Source organism: Talpa occidentalis, unplaced genomic scaffold (assembly GCF_014898055.3).
Source record: "Talpa occidentalis isolate TD23 unplaced genomic scaffold, MPIMG_talOcc4v2.1, whole genome shotgun sequence".
Lineage (NCBI taxonomy): Eukaryota > Metazoa > Chordata > Mammalia > Eulipotyphla > Talpidae > Talpa > Talpa occidentalis.
Window position 1 is genome coordinate 137,714,309 of NW_026555331.1, and position 20,525 is coordinate 137,734,833.

The 20,525-nt window shown below is 50.5% G+C and overlaps 1 protein-coding gene across 1 annotated transcript in view; it reads left to right on the top strand.

Annotated features, from left to right (window-relative positions):
* The window catches only part of SND1 (staphylococcal nuclease and tudor domain containing 1), a 408,553-nt gene that overhangs the window by 350,242 nt on the left and 37,786 nt on the right, over nucleotides 1-20,525 (top strand). The gene's annotated exons all lie outside the window — the stretch shown is intronic.

The window sequence follows — 20,525 nt, forward strand, 5'->3', positions numbered from 1 at the left end:
AGCCGCGGAGTTGAGGCGCGCCGGGGAGAGCCGAGGCCCGCGGGCTATGCGGGCGCATGCCCCCCCCTCGGCCCGAGCAGCGGCGCCCCCGGCGCTTCGCGGCTTTGTCCTTGGCCCCCGGCGCGGGCTGGCGGCAGCCGGGCGGGGAGCCGCTTCATCGCCGGCGGGGGCCCCCGGCCCGCGCCCCGGCCGCCACCCGGCGGGGAGTGGGGGGCGCCGCCGGCTCCAGGCCGCGCCGGCCGCGCTGCCCGTCTCCTGGCGGCGGCCGCTCCGGCCGGGGCCGCGACGCAGCCGTGCGCCCGCGGGGCGGCGAGAGTTAAGAGGCGGCGTCGGCGGCGCCTCGGCCCCCCCGGGCACACACCCCCTTCGCCGCTCGCCGCTCCGCGCGGGGGTTAAAACGACAAAAACTGGGCAGAGTTTCCCGGGGCGCCGGCGGCCGGCGCGGGCGGCGGGGATCCGGCCGGCCCCCCGAGGGGCGGCGGCGTGGGGGCGGCGCCGGGACCCGGTCCCCCGGCCCGCGACGCCCGGGGTCGCGCCGGCTCCGCGGGCCCCTTCCGGGCGGCCGGGGGCGGGCGGGGGCGGGCGGGGGGCGGGCGGCGGCCGGGCCCCGGGCCCCCCGCGGGCTCCGGCGCGGGGCGCAGGGGGCGCGCTCGCGGCTCCGGCCCGCGGCGCCCTCAGCGGCGGCGCTGCCCGCGGGCGGCGGCGGCGGCGTGAGCGGCGGGGGTCGCGGCGGCGGGCAGCGCTCCGGGGCCCGGGAGCATGGTCCGCGCGGGCTAGCGGCGGCGGCTGCGGCGGGGCCCCTGCGCGCGGCGCGCACCGTCTCCTCCTCGCGCCGGGCTCGCGGTGGTGCAGGCGGCAGCCGCGCAGACTGCTCTCTCATCCTTTTGTCCTTCAGTCGGAACGTGAATGTACTGCTGACGCATACTGTTCTGGGCGCAGATTAGCGTGATGCGGAGCTCCTCGGTGCGAGCCGCGCTCCCCCTCCGCGCCTGCCCTCGAGGGGTTAACGCCGGCCCGCGCCCCGCGCGCCGCGCCTCCGTCCCACTTCCTCCCTCCGGCCCCCTTCCTTCCTCCTTCCTTCCTCCTTCCTCAACCCCCCCCCCCCCGCCGCTTCCTCCCCGCCCCCTCCGGCCGGGCGGAGCGGGCCGGGCCGCGGGCGCGGAGCCGGGGTGCGCGTCAAGCGAGGGGCGCGCGGAGTCGCGGGCGGCCGCAGCTATTTTGGTCGGGTCGGAGGGAGCCGCCGGCGGCCGCTGATAGGCTGGGGCGGGCGCGGGGCTGCGGCGGGAGAGACCGCGCCGGCCGGTCCCCGCCTCCGCCCCCGCCCGGCCGCCCGCCCCGCACCCGGGCGCGCGGCCCCTCGGGCTCGGGGGCGCGGGGTCTCGGGGGGCGCGGCGGCCCGCGGCGGGTGCTGCGGTGGGGCGGCCTCCCGTCCCGACCGCGTCACCCGCACCCCCAGGCTGCTGACGGGGCGCCCGGCCCGGGCAGCGCGCGCGGAGTTCGGCGCGGCGCGGCGGGGGTGCGGGGGTGGCCCGGGCGGCTCGCGACCCGGAGCCCGAGAGCCTGGGCCCCGCGGCCAGACGCTGTGCCCCTGCCCCCGCCCTCGCCGGCGGCCTCCCCTCCGGGGCTGGAAATGCTGGTTTTCTTAATCAGGGTTTGCGGGGGCGGCAGTGGAAGGAAAAGGCCCGAGCGCGGGGAGCTGGGGGCTGACCACCTGGGACAGCACCGCGGCCGGCGGGCGGGATCGGGGCGAAGTCCCAGAACCCGCGGCACGCCCGGTCCATTCACGCCGCGGAGCCGCAGCCGAGCGTCTGCGGGCGGCCGCGCTGGCCTGTCCCCTCCCGCTGCCGGGAGCCGCGGGGGGCGGGGTGCGGAACCCGCCGCGGCGCTGGGACTCCCGGAGAAGAGCTGCGCAGCTCCTACCCCGGCTTCTGGTTCGATCGGGGCATCTGACCCGCCCGGCGTAGGAGACTAGCACCGGCTCCGTCTTTCCGTGCCCCTTTCTCTGCCTCGTGGGGTGGCCAGGGGAGCTGGCCTGGAAGAACGTGGCATCACTTTTGTACCCCTGCTCTTCTAGGGCGCCCCCGGGCTCCCCTCCCTCCGGCGCCCACCCTGGGGAGCTCGCCTGACAGAGCCACCCTCGTTTACCTGCACGTGGGCTTTTGCTCAGCAAGAGGAGATCCGCGGTTTCTTAGCACGGTGAATGCTAACCACACCCATGTCCCCGAATTTCTGCTGCCCAGTAACCTGACCCTCCTTTAAACGTGCCAGGAAATTCTCGAAGTCCTAGAAACAGGCGGGCTGGCTTCCCCTTTATTTCCCAAGACCTTTTTATACTGCATCTGCAGTCAAGAGATGATAACATTCATAGTCAGTGTTGCCTCGGGCCACGGAGGAAGTGGTGGAGCTGGGGTTTGAACCCTGGCAGAGCTCAGATGTCTAGGAACACGGGGCGTGAGAGAAATTTCCCAGAGTTTTGGCCCAGCCCATGAGGACTCCTTCCATGAGGATTCCTTTCTTTCACCGCAGCAGTCACTTACTTACCGGATGTTTCTCTACTAGGTGCTCTCCACTGTGCTAAGAATAGACGGATGGCGGCCTCTGCATAGAGCCTATCTACCTATTTATATGTGTGTGTGTTGTTGTTTAATCTTTGTTTACCCAGTGAAGTGATTGCCACAGTTGTCTCCATTTTATCCATGAAAGTACAGAGCGGAGGCAGGCAAATAACACGCTCAAGGTTATACACCCAGAAAGCCACCGAGCCAGCATTTCACTCCAGTCTTCAAACCCGAGCCCAGTGTTTTCATCACTGTGACAAAAACATCTAATGTGTCTACTCCGCATGGAGTAAGTGGGGGAGGGGGAGACTATTAAAAAGTTCAGTGCAGGGTATAGGAGCGAGAAATAGAATGAAGGGTAGGAGGGGAGGGACTGGGAAAATAGATCCTTTATTTAACTTGTTTCACTGACAATGACTAATCAAGAGAAAGAATAAGACAGAAATGGAGGTGTCAAACTCTGATACTAGGGTTTAGTTCCATCTGGGCTCTTCAGAGGCTTTTTTGCTTTCCTGTCTAAATCCCCAATGGCACATTCTCAGCTCCTAGCTGTATACTACTGGCTTATAGACCAGGACCTATGGAGGAGGATCAGAAACTTGCTGATGAGAGTTCCTCTCCTTCCCGCAGCTGTCATGGAACAGGTAGAGTGGCAGCACAGCCCTGGGCCAATCTGATTGGCACTCTGGAGTTCGGCTGCCCTTCCTTCCCCAGGCAAAAGAGGGGCTGTGCCTGGCCTGGTTTCCTGCCAGTTAGGCAAACTTGGGCCCCATCTGTTCAGCTCCAGGCCTAGCAAATGAAAGATGCTGCCCCCATAGTGTGTGGTGGGTAGAAGGTGGGCTGCCTTGGATCAAGCCGGCACTTAGTAATGAGGTTGTCTTACGGTAAATATTTATGACAGACGCCCATGATGGTGGATATGCCCAAGCCCCTGAGAGCCCATGGTGCTCTGGATGGGGCTGCTTTGCCCTCACTCGGCCAGCTGGGGCTGAGAGAGCACTGTAGAAGCTACAAGCTGAACTGAGGATGCTGGGTCTGTCACAGCACACAATCTTTGTGAACTGAAAGTGGCACAGAGCCTCTAATCCCATAGCCCTAGCATCTTCTAGCCGTGGTCTGTTATTCCTCATGGCCCTGGCTCTCACTGCTTCCTTGCTTTTAGCGTGGCGCCACCGCGGAATAAAAAGAGAAGAGGAAGGCTTAAACTTTTGAGAGGAAGAGAAGGAGGAAACGCTGGCTTGAGAGTGTTTTCAGTGGCAGTTTCACACAGAGAGACTGCTGTGATAAAGCCAGCGAGAGCTGAGAAGGCAGCCAGTGACAGGGCAAGGCCTGTGTCAGCAGCTTGGTATCTGCATGGAGATTCGGATACTGAGTTCTCATCCCCTTTCTGCCACTGATTACACATGTGACAAATCTTCAAACAGCTCCAAGTCTTGGTTTGTTCCAAATCTTGTTTTTTTTCACTTACAAACTTAAAGAAGTGGACTAGAAAGTTCCTTCCAGCTCTCGTAGTCCATGATTCCCGTTCTGTCTCAGATATGTAGCTCTGTGAAGAAGGTTGATCCTTAGGGATCGTAGCTAAGTCCTGGAAATGAGCCACAAAGTAGAAGAGAATGCTTCCTTCAGTTTAATCTAGAAACCCACAGTGCCAGAGCAGAGCAGATCAGACTGTGTTTTCTCAGCTACTCAAAAGACTCATAGATCACAAAATGTTCAAGCTAAAAGGGCCCTCAGAGATCATCTAGACTTAACCCCTCATTTTACAAATGTCACTAATAAAGTTCAGAAGGCCATAGAGACCTAAAGTCACATGACTAAATGATAGCGGAGTCTGTCCCTTCTGAGCTCAGCCCCTTAGTCAAGATGGCAGTGTGTGGTAATGGCCATTTAAACCTGGGACTTGAGGATACATTCCCAAATGCTAATCTTCTGTAGTTTTACATGCAGGTGTTACCACTATACTGGGATAAAGATGGGTTTTAAGAGAACTGGTCTGCTCTTCTGAGTGCCTTTGGACCCTTCACAGGACGTGAAAGAAATCATCACCCATGGAACTTGACTCTAAGACCCAGAACTGGCCCCCCAAAAAATTGTTGGGTTCCGGCCAAAGTCAGGCTAGACCACTCCCCACCCTGACTTGCTTCCCTGAGGCATTATCCTGAGCAGCCACTAGGTGTCCATAATGCCTCATAGGGTTGACCAAGAGTGAGCAGGGTACTATCTTGCTTCCTTTTGGGTTTGGGGGCCCTTAAGTTAGGTCCATCAGTGGCAGGAAGATCACATACATCCTGCTCCCAGTGCTGCTGGGCTGCTGAACCCCACCTTTTTCTATTTTCATACCGTGCTACCATTCACACCAAGAACAGAACAAGAGCAAAGGAAAACAAAGGGCTTTGGGATAGGAGTGAAGAATAAAAAATAGTGTGGAAATTACCATCCACAAGGTAAAACATCAGTTGATTGGTGAATCAGTGGTTAAAAAAAAAAAAAAAAAAAAACAGTCTAAGAAATGGTCTGTATGGAAATAGTCACCTCCAACACAGGGCAGTAAACACCTTGTGTGCGTGCGCACCCTCTCCAGGGTCAGCTAGTTGTGAAGTTTCTGTTTAGTGGATAAAGTCACTATTGCAGAAATGAGTAAGGTTCATTTTCTTGCCTGTGATCGTGCAGTGAGGCTGTGGCCAGGCCATTACTACCCACAGTCATGAAGGGAATGAATGTTACTCCTTGAGCCCAATGATTCAAGGTGATACTGCTGTTCTAGAATTACTCACTCTTCTGAGTGCCCTCAGAATCTACTGTTCTTTTCCCTAAGAACTCTGCTCTTTAAGGAAGTCAGAAGGAAGCAGACAAAAAAAAGCACTCTCCCTGCAGGTCCCATCCAGAGCAATTTCCAAAAACCTCAGCAAAGAAAAAGATAAGATGCTTAATAAGAAAGGCAAAGAGCTATAGAATGGGAGAGCCTTTCTGCTCCCCTAAGGCTAGATCCCTGAGGTTGTTAGTGTCTTTGTGGGCTGGGACCTGAGTGAGGGGAGAAACCTTCCAAGTGCTCTGCTGGCTTCTCTTTGTGAATCGTCAGCCTGGAGCCAGATCTAGCCACAATCACCAGGATGGACAAACAGACCAGAGCGGTCTAGCCCAACTGGAGATGTTTACCTGTGCCCCACTGCAGGCCCTATGGTTTAGCCTTCTCTTTAATCATCTTCATATAACAGTAACAATAATGATGTGAATAGCAACATTTATTGATCGGCATTGCGTTCTTACACATCTTTAATCCTCACGCCAGCCAGCTTTGTGAGGTGGTACCATTCAATGTCCCCTTCTACACATGAATTTAAGAAGCTTTCTTAGGATCACTGAAACTAGAAAGTAACTGCATTCATTTCTGGATGGCCATCATGACAAATAACCACTTATTTGAAAGCATGAGACATGTATGCCCTCACACTTCTGGGGACTCACAGTGCAACCTCCGGCAAGGCCACACTCCCTCCTCCTCCCCAGGGGCCTGGGGGAGAATCTGCATCTCGCCTTTTGCCTTATCCAGTCGTGGTGGCTGGGCATCCCTTGACTGGTGGCTGCATCCTTCATCCCAGCCTTTACGGGGGTGTGGCCACCTCTTCTGTTTCCCTCTTTATGACTTGTAAGGACACTTGTGGCTGGATGATCTCATCAAAGGAGCCATAATTTAATTAAATCAGCTAAAACCCTTTTTCCAAAGAGGGTAACATTCATAGATCTGGAGACTGGGACATGGAACTTGACTCTAAGACCCAGAACTAGCCCCCACACACACACCAAAATTGTTGGGTTCCTGCCAATGTCAGGCTAGACCACTCCCCACCCTGACTTTCTGAGACTTATTCAGCTCAGTGCAGATTCTTCTCAGATGTGTCTGGCACCCATATCCTAAACAGACCACCCCAGTCTCTTCCTCCCTTGAGTGGGAGGGGCAAGAAGGGTACATTTGACATCCACTGGTAGACCCCTCCCTCTGCCTGTGCTATGAGGTGGAGGGACCAGTATGAGCTCAACAGCCACTGGCCTGTAACCCGGGAACAGGATGTCAGCTCAGCTCTGAGGAAACACCACATGGGTCAGGTGCAGGCTGAAAAGACAAACTCTAGAAAATCTGCCTCCTGTTTTTTCTTTTTTGCATCTTTCATGATAATTTGATCTTTCTTTATGTGACCTCTAGATTTTACTCCAAAGATCTTGCAACATTTAAGCAGCTCACCCTAGTATTAGAAGTACCTCTAGTCATTGCTACAAAATTTAACTCAACAGTACTAAGTCACAAAAATGTTGTACTTCCTACTAATTGGATAATAAGGAGTACTCCAAGCTTAGAACCCTAGCAGATACAAATGTGGGACAGAGGGTAAATGGTTTTTCAAGTCTCAAACTTAAATGCATTTCTTAATCAGGGGTAGTGCCTGCAGTTAACCTTTTAACAGACAAGCACCATATATATATATATATATATATATATATATATATATATATATAAATTTATTCATGTTTTGGTTGGGAAAGCCCAAACATTCATCCCCAAACTGAGTCCTACCAAAATATAAGAGCATGAGAAAGCTAGAGGGCATTACACCATAGTGGAGGTTATGAAAGCTTTCTGCAGTTAGACAAACCTGGGATTAAATCCTGGCTCTGCCTCTTGTATGCTGTGTATATAAGTTACTTCTTTAAGGCTCAGATTCCTCATGTGGAAAGTGGGATTAATAACTGTACTTACTTTGTGGTATTATTGAACTAGAAGCAAGTATGAGAAATCACAATCAATCCTAGCAAACAGTAATAGTGGTCACAGCTACTATTTTCTAAGATGAAAGTAAGAATAGAAAGAAAATATTTTATCTAAAGGCAATTATTGAGAGAATCCATATATTCCCCCTGGACTTATCTGTTCTTGGTATTGCTTCTATTGTAGACCTTTCTTCAGTCCGGATAGAAGGTGTTTTTCATTGCCGTTAGGTGACAGTAAATTTTTTAAAATGTTGATCAGTTTAGACTTAACAGCAGGTCAGAAATGGTTCCCACGTACCCTTCAGCCCCACTTGCCCTGGGCTAACATCTTATACAACAGGCAGCATTATTCAGAACTGAGGAATTACCAATTTGAGGAAAAGACTTTCACTCAGGCCCTCCACAGTCTGTTCTCCACAGCCACAGGCGTGATCTTTAAGACAGCAGATTATGTTACTGATTTGCTTAAAGTGACCCTGCGTAGTTCAAATAACAACTATAAGCTGCTTCCCATGAGCCAGAGGCCCCAAATCTTCACACCCTTGCCTGCACCTCTGCTCTGGTGTTTTATATCTTCCTCCTTGTTCTTTACACTTCAATTGTCCAACCTTTCTTCTCAGAAAGAAAACACTAAGCAGACTCTCCCATTAGGGCCTTTGTGTCTCTTTTCTCTGGAATGTTCCCCCACACACACGCACATCTTCAGGTAGTTGACTCCTTGAGACGATCTCAGAGAGATTTTCCAAGTCCAAAGTACCTACCAGCCAGTCACATCACCCCATTTTTTTTTTTATTTTATTTACCATTGTCTGAAGTTACCTTGTTTATGTCTTTGCCTACGCGCTCCTTGTATACCCCCCATGAAAGCAGAGGTCCTTACCACCTGGCACCCAATACCTAGATCATAGTGGTGAATTAATTACTTCAGAGGAAAGAGACTACTCTTTGACCCACGTGAAGTAGATCAGTAGCCCTGCACTACTCTATAAATCTTTGAAAAGATAGATTAAAAACATTACCAGCTTTATTTTGTTTTTTATTACTAGGAAAATTAAGGAGACTCCTTAGGGTTTCTGCAGTCCTCAGTTTTTAGAAGCCAGCCCCTTGCTGACAGACGCAGGAGTGTTTTATGGAGGCATCATAAAGGCTCCCAGGTCTTGGTGGTTGTGGCTATGTGAGGAGTGAGCAGAAGAGCGAGCGTATAGGTAAACAGACGCTTATCTGTGCTTATGCCCTCATATGCCTGTCATTTTCAAATTTGCTAAAGTGCACTTTCTCCAAAGGGAATGGGGGGTGTGGAGTCTGAAATAGGGAACACCAGGACAGTAAGATCAAATGCTTTGAAAGTGGCTATGCCAACGCTTTTTGCTAATTAAAGAATGTTAGGACAATCACCAGCAGCAGCAGTAAAGGGCGCCCCATTACCTCGCTTTATGGAGAGCTGGGTAAATTTAAAGGCGGCTATAAATATCCCACTGAGTGCCTGAGCTACAGCACAGTGGTGGGCACCGGACTGCTCTGTGAGAGGGGCCCAGAGCCTCTCTGCCAGGTTCTCATCTCCATTAGCTGTCAGTCCCCCGAATTTGCAAGACTAAAGAATAAACAGCTCCATCAACAAACTCTTAATTTAAAACAGGGGAAGGGGGAGATGAAGCAACCAGCAGGGCCGTGAGTCCAACTGGGAACCCAGGCCACCTGCGTCCTTCTGCAGCTTTGTCGCTGGCCTTCTTTACCTTTTGCCCAGAAGGATGTTTCTTCATGTCCATTATGACAGCCTTTTCCTCAACCCACAGGTGTGTCACAGGATTTTGGCTTTTTGCTAGTCGTGTGGCTTAGGACTGTTCTCCTAGGAATAGTCTAGGGCCCCTTTTTGAGCAATTCAGTGCTCCAGAGAAGAACTTACAGTTTAGAAAGTGTGAACAAGGTGAGAACATACTCTGTGTATTTACCCTAGGGAATTTCTGGCTGAATTTAAAAAGTGTACTCAGCTTGGAACTTTCCCCATGTTTTTAATCTGTTCTGCTGGCTCGAAACCTGTTGTGTCCTTTTCTGCAGTTTCTCCATGCATCCCTTCCATGGTCTCCAAGCCACCTAAGCCCTGAGCTTGTAGTGTGGTGCCATATTGGCTCTGCCTTCTTGCTCTGTTAGATTTCTTTGTGGATCACCATCTGCGCCCATCAAGCTGCCTCACATAACTTGTTAATTGTTTTTGATTTTATGCTGCCAGCTTCAGTGGTCACTAGAGTTTCCCTAGTTCCAGTTGGTGTGGCCTCAGTTCTCTCTCCACTATCAGAGTGGGAATGTGGGTTCATTTGTCTCATAGAAGGAGGTTCCGAGGGAGACTTGGAGGACTCTTCATGGAAGGGAATGTTGGATTGAATCTTGTCTGTTAGTTGCTCCTGTCACCACCCTCATCACACCCCACCCTTAAGCAAAAGGACAGACTCTTCATCCTTAGAAGCAAGATGGGGGCAGTGTAACACTGGGGACACCCGGAGGCCAGCCCATGGCTCACGCTACTGGCTTCCCCGTGAGTCATCAGACAACCGACAGGCAGGTTGGCTGGCACCCAGGCTCCTGGATGTGTGCTCCTTTCTCGTGACGATGGGCAACTCTTCAGGAGTTAGCGCCGTGGCCATGTCCCTGTTTCTAGGTACAGCTGGGTTGGAAATGCTTCCAGAGGAAATCCCCTTTGTAGCCAGAAGAGTTTGGGATAGATGAACCTGAAATAAAGGAAAAAGGATCTTCAGCTCCTCTATTAGATTTAAAGAGAATTAGAAGTCCCCAGTTGGTTGCTTGTTCTATTCATACTCACTCTCTTTCACTTAATGTCTCTGTCAAACACAGGTTTGAATTTGGCCAGCAGTGACTGCAGAATTTTTTGTTTTTCAACAAGAGTAACATGGCTCCCTTAAACCTTGCTCCCCAGTACCCCAAAAGACAACCCTATGGCCATGAAACCTCATCTCTCAGTTTTTGCCTCCCTACAGCCAAAAATGTGAAGCAGCATGCCCGCGGGAACTTGTTGTTCTGCTTCATGCTACTTCTGTGAGGTCCACCAGACTGAAATGGTTCTGCTTCCAGTGAGGGGTGCTCTGAATTTATGGGGCTACCAGGTAGGACTCGGGGGTCGCCTGCTGTGAACACTGGAGGAGCCCTTAATTCTGTGTCACTTTCTTGGTGGCTGGGGCCAGTCTATGTGGCAGCCCGGTGAGGCAACTTGATTTGTATTCAGTGCACAAGCCCTGCCAGCCAATAACTCTGAAAGGATTCTTTGTGTGAGTGCACCGTCCCTGGCTGGACAGTGGCGGCCCTCGCTTCCCCCGCAACTGGCCCAGCAACCAACGTGGTGGTGCTGTGGAGCTGGCATTGGGCCCTTGGGGATCCCTCCCCAAGAGGAGACCATCTTGGGATCCCAGGCACACGGCGCAACTTTAGCTCTGCCCTTCCTGCCTGGCTTCTGGCAGTTTGCCTCCAAATGCCACTTTGTAGTATCTCTTCAGGGCCGTGTGTGTGCATGCGAGACAGTAAGTGAAAAAGAGAGATAGGAGTATGAAAAGCCCAACCAACCAATAAATTGAGGACATTCTGATTCTTCTCTCTGGTGGAAACCCAGAGAAAGATGTCGCCTGTGTCCAACACCCTGCCAGACTGGCCCCTCTCACTCCCTCTGTTGCCCCCCTCCCCAGCAGCACCCTGTGTTGGCCTCAGCCTCTTTGATTTCCTTACCAATTAAAGTCGTCTCTCACACCTGTGAGGAGGGACAGAAATAAGACCTGGTGCCTCTGGCAGCTGCAGGGAAAATTCTCTGGGAGGCCAGGCCTGTCTGTGGCCTGCAGCATCACTGTGGAGACAAACCAGCACCCTGGTAATGCCTTATAAGGAGCTGGCTTCCTGCCAGCTCCTATCTCTACCTCAGCCTGTCTCTTTAAGAATGTTACTTGTTATTAATGAGTTTTCTAAACACATAACCTTGACTGACTCACTTAGGTGAACAAGACCATTCTCATTAAATACTGTTTTCTAGGAAGGAAAAGAATTAAGTAGGTGTTGAAGAATTTTCTAAAGCCTCATATGTGAGCCTAGTGGACAGTTGCACTGGGGGGGGGGGGCGGGGGGGAGGCAGGTGCTGGATGGCTCCACACAACACTGCCTCTCTCAGAGTCTGAGAAGTGCCTGATTGTGTCCCATCATGTGTCTCATCTCAGGGGTGACACCAACTCTATATACCTCCTATTTCAAAGCTGCTGGGATCTCATATAGGCTGCACCTTTGCCCTAACCTCTGAATATATTGATCAGAGGCCTGATGTCCAACTCTCTGAACAAAAATAATGATTTAAAAAGGGTTCACCCATATGTAGTCCATCATAAATAATACACCTATACAACACACTGCAAAATTTTCTAACACCTTTCCGTTAAGTAGGACACCAGGCAAATACTGTCTTTTACTTAAGAAACCTCTAGAAAGGCTTTGTGCCTGAGAGAGGCTGTGTCTGGGGCCAGGACCTAGCAGGGTACAGTCTCCCCAAAAGGAGCAAAGGGGGTTCCCTGCTGAGTGACTCACCCACACTCTTGGTGCTATCCTGTCTGGATGATTGGAGGAAATGAGAGCCCAGTGAAATAATTCCATTCAGCTGGAGGGAGGTTTCTCCCGGACCCACAGCCTGTCGCCAGCACCCACCGCCACACTTGGGCAGCAGCACTCATGGCTCGTATGTTCCTCTCCGCCGCTCACTTCAGTCAGGCAGCTTTTGCGGCCTGACATCTAGCACGGATTTATTCAGACCCCATGCACAAAGGGACAGGCAGGCTTTGTAGACAAATGCAGCCTGCCTGCTTCGCCGAGACCTTTGTCCCCTGGGCATGTCAGGTGAACAGAGATCCTAAAACCAGTAGCTTGGAAGCTGGTACCAAGGATTTTTCTGCATGGGCCCTGTCCATGTTTATTTGCAAGATTTTTCTTTTCTTGCTTTCATTTTAAAGCCGCTCTTTGTTTTTGCCCCCCAAAAGATACTAAAACAGGGTTTAGAATAAAGAAAGGGGTGTGTCTTCCCTTTCTCTTCCCCTACCCCATATTTACTCTCAATTTTACCCCCAAAAGTTACAATTGAAGAGAACCTTCCAGAAGGGACTTGAGGTGGCTTTGCTCACAATTGCTTTTTCCCATGTAGCCTTTTCTTTTTCCACAGTTCGCATAGAATAGACAAAATGCATCTGTTTCTGACTGATGGGCCTCGTTCAGACATTGTGTACATTTGTCTCTGTGGCCTGCTAATGCCATTTAAGTTTCTAAAATCCTTATTTTGCAAATCCACTTGTGTCCTGGGTTTAGCTCCTGATTTACAGGATTAGCAGAGATTATAGGGTCTGTCTGATGTCTTCTCCAGGCTTTCTATCAGATTTATGGCTATGAGTTGAGAAATTTGTACTTTAATGGAGTGGAAACTAAAGGCAGATATGACAGATGGGGAACAGAAAAAGGATCTCTTGTAAGGAATTGGGGTGGTATTGGACTGATATTTGGATCAGAGGTAGTTAAGAGCCTAGAAACCTAGACTTTCTGACTATCTCTTGATGTCATAACTATGCTAAACTGCCATCCCCTCTTTTTTGGATGACGTTTCAAGAACCCTAGTTCTTCCTCCTCCGCCTCCAGACATTGAATCCAGACAGAACTCTTAAGCCAATGCTCTGGGTGGGATCCTTTGCTTAGAGTCTTTGTGTCTTCAGCAGTCCTGATGGCCTCTATTTTGTCAGTTCTTATTAGACTATTCTTTTGCTTGACATTAAAGAGCCTTAGAACTGAAAAAAAGGACAGTGATGGGCTTGGGATACAGAGCAGCCTTGGGTCTCAGAAATATTTGGGCATCCAGTTGTATTACAGAGACCAAGATATATGTAACTACAGAAAAGACTCACGGATCACTAGAGGTTACAGGGGTGTTAGACTTGGAGTTAGAGAATTCCAGGCAGGAGATTACATCTCCCATTAAAGGTCAGTCCTAAAGGATGAAGGCTCCAGGCTGGGTTGGTCTCACTGTGGGAGTCAGGCCCCCGAGTCTTTCCTTCTTTCCTGTGTGCCATTCTCTTGGCGTAACAAAAGTGTCTTTCTTGGCTACGAGATGGCTTCTAGAACTCCAGGCCGTACATGCTCACACCCCTGTCTCCAAAAGCAAGAGAAGCAGCTTTTTGTGACGCTCGTCTAAAATGCAAAAACCTCCTTTCTCACCAAACTGTCACCTGACTTCCTTTTCATCTTGTTGTCCACATTTGGGTAACACCCCAAGGTCCCACTCCCATTCTCCAATCTCCCCATCCCCAATGATGGCCTCAGACCGGGATTCATGGAGTTTTATGATTTTTTTTTATTTTTTTGACAAAAATATTACATCTTTATTTTTATTAACCTCTAACTCAAATCTAGTTTTCCCTTTGACTATGAATGAAAGCAACACATCATAGTAAAACTGGCCTGTGATTCGCCAGTAGAAATCACAGCTAATTTCACATCACATTATATTAGTTGCAGGAATTCCAAAATATTATTTACTCTTATCATTGCTTTGAGAGTACAGCTTTTAGACCTGCTCTCAGATCTTGCTGTTTAATGTGTTAACAAAGGAGCACATATATGGGGCCTCCCCTGGTGGCTCAGGCGGTTGAGCGCCATGCTGTGAAGCTGTCCACAGCCTCTGCAGCGTGGGTTTGATCCCAGCCGGCCAGCGAGGGTCCCACATGGCGCAGCAGACCTCTCCTGTCACGCCCACTGCTCCCCTCAGCAGTGTATTTTGTCAGTCTGCCTGTTCTGTTCCCGGCTCTGTCTCTGGTGAATCCTGTCACCCTCCCACACATCTGGCCTGTACCCCGGTTCTTGTATAAAAATAAATAAATAAATCTTTAAAAAAAAAAAAAGAGGAGCACATATATGTACTATATCCTGATTTAGGTAGGTTTTCAAAAAACAGTTGAGCAATTTCGGTACAATCAGTTTTCTCTGCAGTCCTACATAGTTTAATTTGTATATTAAAAAAATACTGTTCTATGAAGGTTGGGTAGTGGGTAAGAATCCAGTGGTTTTCCTCAGCTGCTGGAGAGGTCACTGGCACCAAAACTAACTCAGACTGGTCAGTGTTTTCCTAAGTCACATACAAATTATCACAAGGAGAAATGGCCAGCAGGGAGAAGAGGCTGGTGAGTGCCCCGGCAACCTCCCCTGCTATTGCCCAGCCATATTTAATTTACAGCAATGTCTCCCAAACTTCAGATGTTCATAGGCCATCTAGTTGCCATCGCTAAATCCAAGTACCCCTCTACTGTTATGTCCTTAATATTGTTTTTAAGTCATTCTGCTCTTTCTGAAATTATTTTAAAGAACACATCCCTAAATGGAAATGTCTAACTTCCTGTAAGTAAAAGGAAACTTCAAAAGTAGATACAAACAATACAGAACAGAGTTAGAAAAATTCTGGCCAAATCCGTTTTGCCTACTAGGCTGAGCCTGAGGCCTGCCCTTTATTGTTAAAGATAGGTTAGCAGTAAACCGAGACTTTCTCCTTTATTCAGAGGAGTTGAAAAATAATTGAAAAGGGAGTAACTCAGTTTGTGGTTGTCATGTTGTGCCCTGTCACTGACCCCCTAAAATAAAATAATTCAGTCCTTGGGGAAAGCAGGGTGATGAGATGAGAGACTCCTCATCTCATAGGCTGGTGACCCCACCTACAAAGGAAACGAGGTTAGTCTGACTTAGCTCTCACATGCTTATCTCCCTTCCTAACCATCATTGCTTCCTGAAAGCTCACAAACTACGTTTCAACAACTGATTCTGGGTGTTGGTCCAGGACATAACATAGTAAGCCTCCTGGCTTGTGGTCCAAGGATTTCCCTGAGTCCCCTCCCACCCCCACCCATTTTCTCATTCCTTTCTCTCCTTCTTTTTGAAAAAAGGTCAGACTGGCCTGTCGTCTACCCTATCCTTATGCCTGTCCCCATTCTAATAGCATCTCTTCTGTCACCCGTGATCCCTGAACAATGCTCGCTCACCCAGCAACTGTGGTTACTTGGTGAGGCTTGATGTTACTCAGTAGGGGCAGTTTTAGTCTTGGAACCCGATGGCAGAAGAGGGCATCCCCTTTTGGCAAAGTCCAAAGCTCAAAAATCAGCAGCTTGGGCCTCCCTGGTGGCGCAAGGGGTTAAGCAATGCACTATGAAGCAATCTGCAGCCTCTGCAGCACCAGTTCGATCCCCGGCCGGCCAGGGAAAAACCCACATGGCGCAGCAGACCTCTCCTGTCTCACCCACTGCTCCCCTCAACAGTGTATTTCAGTCAGTCTGCCTGTTCTGTTCCCCGCTCTGTCTCTGGTGGATCCTCTCAGCCCCCCGCATCTCTGACCTGTACCCCAGTTCTCGTATCCATAAATAAATAAACTTTAAAGAAAAAAAAAATAGCAGCAGCTAGAGGACAGTGGGCTACACCTGAGCAGTTGTGGCCTTGCTCCAGAAGGAGAGCAACCTGTGTGAAGGAATGACCCAAGCTGGCAGCTCCAAGGAGCAGAGCCAAGGGTTGGAATCACAATCTGGAAGGAAGCTCAGAAATCTAATCCCATCCCCTGGCTAGAGGTGAGAAGACACAAACCCAGGAAGTTCAGTAGCTTACCTGAAAGCCCCTCTTAATGTGGTGCAGAGCTGAGGGAAGAACCAGGGGCCTGACCCCGCCTCAGCTATTGCCACTCATTATCCCATATCACACATCCTGCCCTCCTACCCTAGGGGTCAGCCTGGGATCACTCTCCCACCCTCCCCTTTCGCCCCTTCTTCCTGTTGGCACCTTCCTCGCACCTTTCCTCACCAAGCCCTTGAGAGCAGAAGGGCACATTCCAAGTCCCTTGTCCATTCCAGGAGCGCCTCTTCTCCTGAGCCCTCATTCCTGGCACCTTCCAGAGCTTATGTTGAAACTGCAAAAGAGGATTCTGGCACACCTTTGAGCCCCGTGCACCCTTCCTTGATGTGATGCTGTTGCTTCCTGGCATCCTTTTTGACGGGAGACCCCCAAGAAGGAAACCCGTAGAAGATTTGGTCATCTTAATGCCTCGCCTCTCTCCTACCTCCTCCATAAAGTTTCTAGTCACCAAGTGGGACGGGGGTGCAAGAGGCAGGAGCTCCAGGTGGGAGGAATGAGTCCACAACTTCAAGTGCCATGCCCTGAATTAGAACCAGCAGTGATTTATTTTTTTGAATTCAGGAAACCCTGTTCAGACAGGCTGGCGCTTGCTGACTATGCGTTTGCAAAATCTCTGCCTGAGCTGTTAGTCGTGAGCATGTTTACACGCTGAGCGTGCCTCGTGGGCATGTTTGCATGTGAGTGCGCACCGCCATCCTCCAGCAGAACGCCTCAGCCAAGATGCTTTTCTTAATGCTTTGAAACGACAAATGTTATTGTCTTTGAGTTAAGTGGTTCAGTTAGCACTGATTGGAAAGAGTGGGATGAACTGGGGAAACACGCAGCCTGTTTGGTGACAGCCTCAGGAAGGCTGAGAGGCAAGGTGTTGCTGCTGCAGACAGCTTCCAGGGTGGCCTGGCCAGCTGCACGGCCGGGGGGAGAGAGCCACCAGGAGAGGGGTAACGTCAGGTTCTCAGCTGAAACAGCAGGAAGGGGGCCTTCAGCCCTCCGCCATGCGCCATCTGCAACCCTGGGCTTTGCACAGTGACGTTCAGGTAATAGGGAGTGCTCTTTCTGGTATGCAGTTCCGTCCTCCAGCTCTTCTTATGGGTGTTTGCATGTCTATCTTTTGTCTCTCAGGGACGGGGCCTTGGGGGAAGTTAGCAGCCCTGCAGGGCCTTTCAGAGTGCCTAAAAGCAGCTTCTTCACCTTTCCCTTTGCTACCCTAACAAGGGGAAATCCAGCATCATCTCAACCCCCAGAAATTTCCCTTCCCTTTCCATCCAGGTCTGAGTTTCACACTACTGTGGAGGCCCCCATAGTGGATGGGTGGGTGTGTCGCTCTGCCAAGGTCCCGCAAGGTTCTCTTTCCACCCTGATGCAAGAAACAAGACCTGGCTGCTGATCTCTCCCAGCCCCCTCCTTCCTGGTCCCTGCTCTCAGAGCTGCTCATTTTGTTACAGAGCAGGGAGAGGGGCACCCCAGAACCCCCAAACCCGCCGTTTCTGAATAGGTTTGCCATCTGCTACATAAGACAAAACATACTCTAGTGTATAAGAACTTTAATGGAAAGGAACTTTAGTGCAGTGAGTGTGCAACAAAGAAAAAGGGAAGAATATAGTTTCCAAATCAAGGACCCGAAGTTACCCATCCATGCCTCGTGGGTAAATGTCCAGCCAAACATGGTTGGGCCATGGCAGGGCCTCTGAGGCCCAAAAGCCTGCTACAAGTCTAAAGCATCTTCTGGCGGGGACCCATAGAAAAGGGTCAGAAACAGCCAGGCAAGTCTGGAAGGAAAAGAGCAAAATCAAAGTCAAGATAAACTCTGCCATTGTTAACCTCCCCTCGGGTCTCTCACCCACATCTGTTTCAACCAGTCTGCGACCAAGAAACAAGCCTCATTTCTTCACACGTCTCTGCTCTGTGTGCCTCCTCCAGGTCTCCTTCTGGCTCTCCATCCTTCCTCCTTCCTCCTCCAGTCTCCTCCAGCTTCTTCTCTTCCCTGCTCAGCTCTACCCTTCCTTGGGTGGGGCAGGTACCTGGAACCTCCCCTTTTCCTGGGCACCCCCCTGTGACAGTTTCCCCAGGCCCTCCTCCCAGGCCTGCCAAGGACAGTTTTCTTTTTGTGTGCTATCCTGACACAGGCTTCTCCTCTTCCTTCCCTTTCCTCTTGTGTCCACCATGGTCTGACCCCTGTCACCTTCCGACTCATTGATTGGACCTAAAGACTCGACTCGAGGCGTGTGAATCTAGGACACAGCAGTGCCACTTAGCAGTGTGGACTTAGGAGTCAGAGACCTGCTTTTAAGGTCTGGTCCTGTCACTTGCTGCGTGGCCTTACACCCAAGGCACTTAACCCTTTAGCCTTCAGTTTCCTCAATCGTAAAATGGGGGTGATGTTTGTGAATAGGGTTATGGGAGGCAAGTCTCCAGAGAAGCCTTTGAGGGCATGAATGGATAAACTTCAAGGGTGAGGTAAGGGATGTGAAGGCGAAAGAGGCTCTGAGCTGATGTCTTAGGTTCATCAAATGGAAGGTTGACTGAAACCAAAAAGATCAGGGTAGACACATACCAGAATGGTTCTGTATCAGGAGCTGACCTCAGGGACACCCTTCGTCCCAAGCATGTGGTCTCACTTTCCACGTGACTGAGCCCATCCTGTTTGTATAAGGAGACTGAAGCAGGAGCTACAGTGCAGGTGCAGGGGTGTGTGGGGGGGGGTGTGTATGTGTGTAAGCGGTGTTAACAGAAACAAAGGTTTACCCAGTTCACCTTCTCTCCTTCCTCTTTTTTGTACATGGAGGGCTCATCTGTTTGATTGCCCCTATGGAGACAAAGGATTTTTACAGAAACTACTGTTTCCTGGCCATTTTTACGCATTTTTATATTATCTGTAGACAAATTGAGTCAGTGTGACCCAGCAGGTTCTGAAGAGAAAACTACAATGAGCCTTCACACCTCATTGTTCCCCTCCTCACCCCTCACCCTGGGCAGCCCACCCTTACAACCCCGACTCATACTGAAAAAGAAAGCCTCTGCAGGGTTTACCTCCACTGACTCCAACAATCCAGTGACTGTGTCATAGTAAGAGCATTGCTGCCCAACCAGAGAGAGAGAGGACTTTATTACCATATAAAATCCAGGAAACTGGACTCCAAGCCAGTGCCACATGCCCCCTCAGATTCCCAAAACTTTGGCCACTGGAGCAGTCTGAAAAAGGCTGGCTCCAGCCTCAGGTTCTGGCTGATTTTTTTAGTCCTCCCTCACACCATTGTCCCCTGGTCATTGGGCCCAAATCCCTCTTCCATTTATCATGTCACCTGCAAATCCAGCTTCTGGGCTGCTGCCAAGATCCTTCTCTGCATTCCCACAGCCATCCCACAGTCACCTGTGACCCAGCCAATCTTCCCCAGAGAATGTCTATAATTATTTGAGAGAACCATTGTTCCAAGAAGATAGGCAGAACTGCCAGATGAGGGGCTCTGGAGGGCAAAGCCAAGGGTCTCCCCCAAGCTGAGGAAGAGCATCGGTGCTGAGATAGTTCTAATCTCTTCTTTGCCTCGTCACTACATTTCGTGTAGACTCTTTACCCAGATGGTCTCTGCCTTCATGTAAACAGCAGTAGTTTCACTTGTCTGAAAACTTGGGGGTGGGAGGCATCCGGAGCTAGAATTTCCGCCTGTCCTCTGGTTCTACCCAGTATTCCCTGCCTCCAGGGCTTCTTCCAGGGGATTTTCCTTCTTGAGGGTTTTCCTGTGGGCCATCTTGGAGGCCTAGTGCAAGGTTACTTTTCTGCCCCCCTAGGTCTGTCTATCTTTCCTGAGACTTAGGCAGAGGCCCAAAAGGCATACTCATATTTGAGATGAACAAGACAATCTTCTGTTGGAACAGAATATCAAGGGTCAAAATTTCTTACAAGTATGGAGAGAGATGGGCTGCAACTTGCTATGTGAAATGTAATTTACAAGTTGTAACAAATGCCACCTTCAGTGTTTGAGTTCAAAAAATCAGTTACACAATTACAAAATGAAGGTGACCTAGCTTGACAGCAATTCATTTGAAAATTACCCTAGGGGGTTATGTTTACTACAAACCCTACATTAACAGCAGTGCAAAGGGATTGATAAAAATTGCGTTAATAGAGAAATGGTATATTTCGAAGAAGGTAATTATTCTGTGGTGCTTAAGCAACCTCTGGGATGTTGTGTTCAGTTTTGAGCATTGTGATTTTAGAGAGTTCTTGATAAATGGAAGAGCTTTCCTTGGAAGGGACGGTGGTAGAGAATGACTTCATGTCCAGTGAGTGATGGAAACCACTAGGGGTAGAAAAGACAGAGTAAACATTAATAATGGGAATGGCTGTGAGGGAGGAGGGAGGGAACAAACACTTTTTTGTAGACTTGCCATGGCTAAATCCTGTGCTAGTCGCTCACAAATGAGTCTTTGCTCACATCATCCTCAAAAGCAGCCCACCACATTAAGAGACACTGGGCTGGAGAACTTTCCCAGAGTCACCTGCTGGTAAATAAGAAGGGGGCAGAG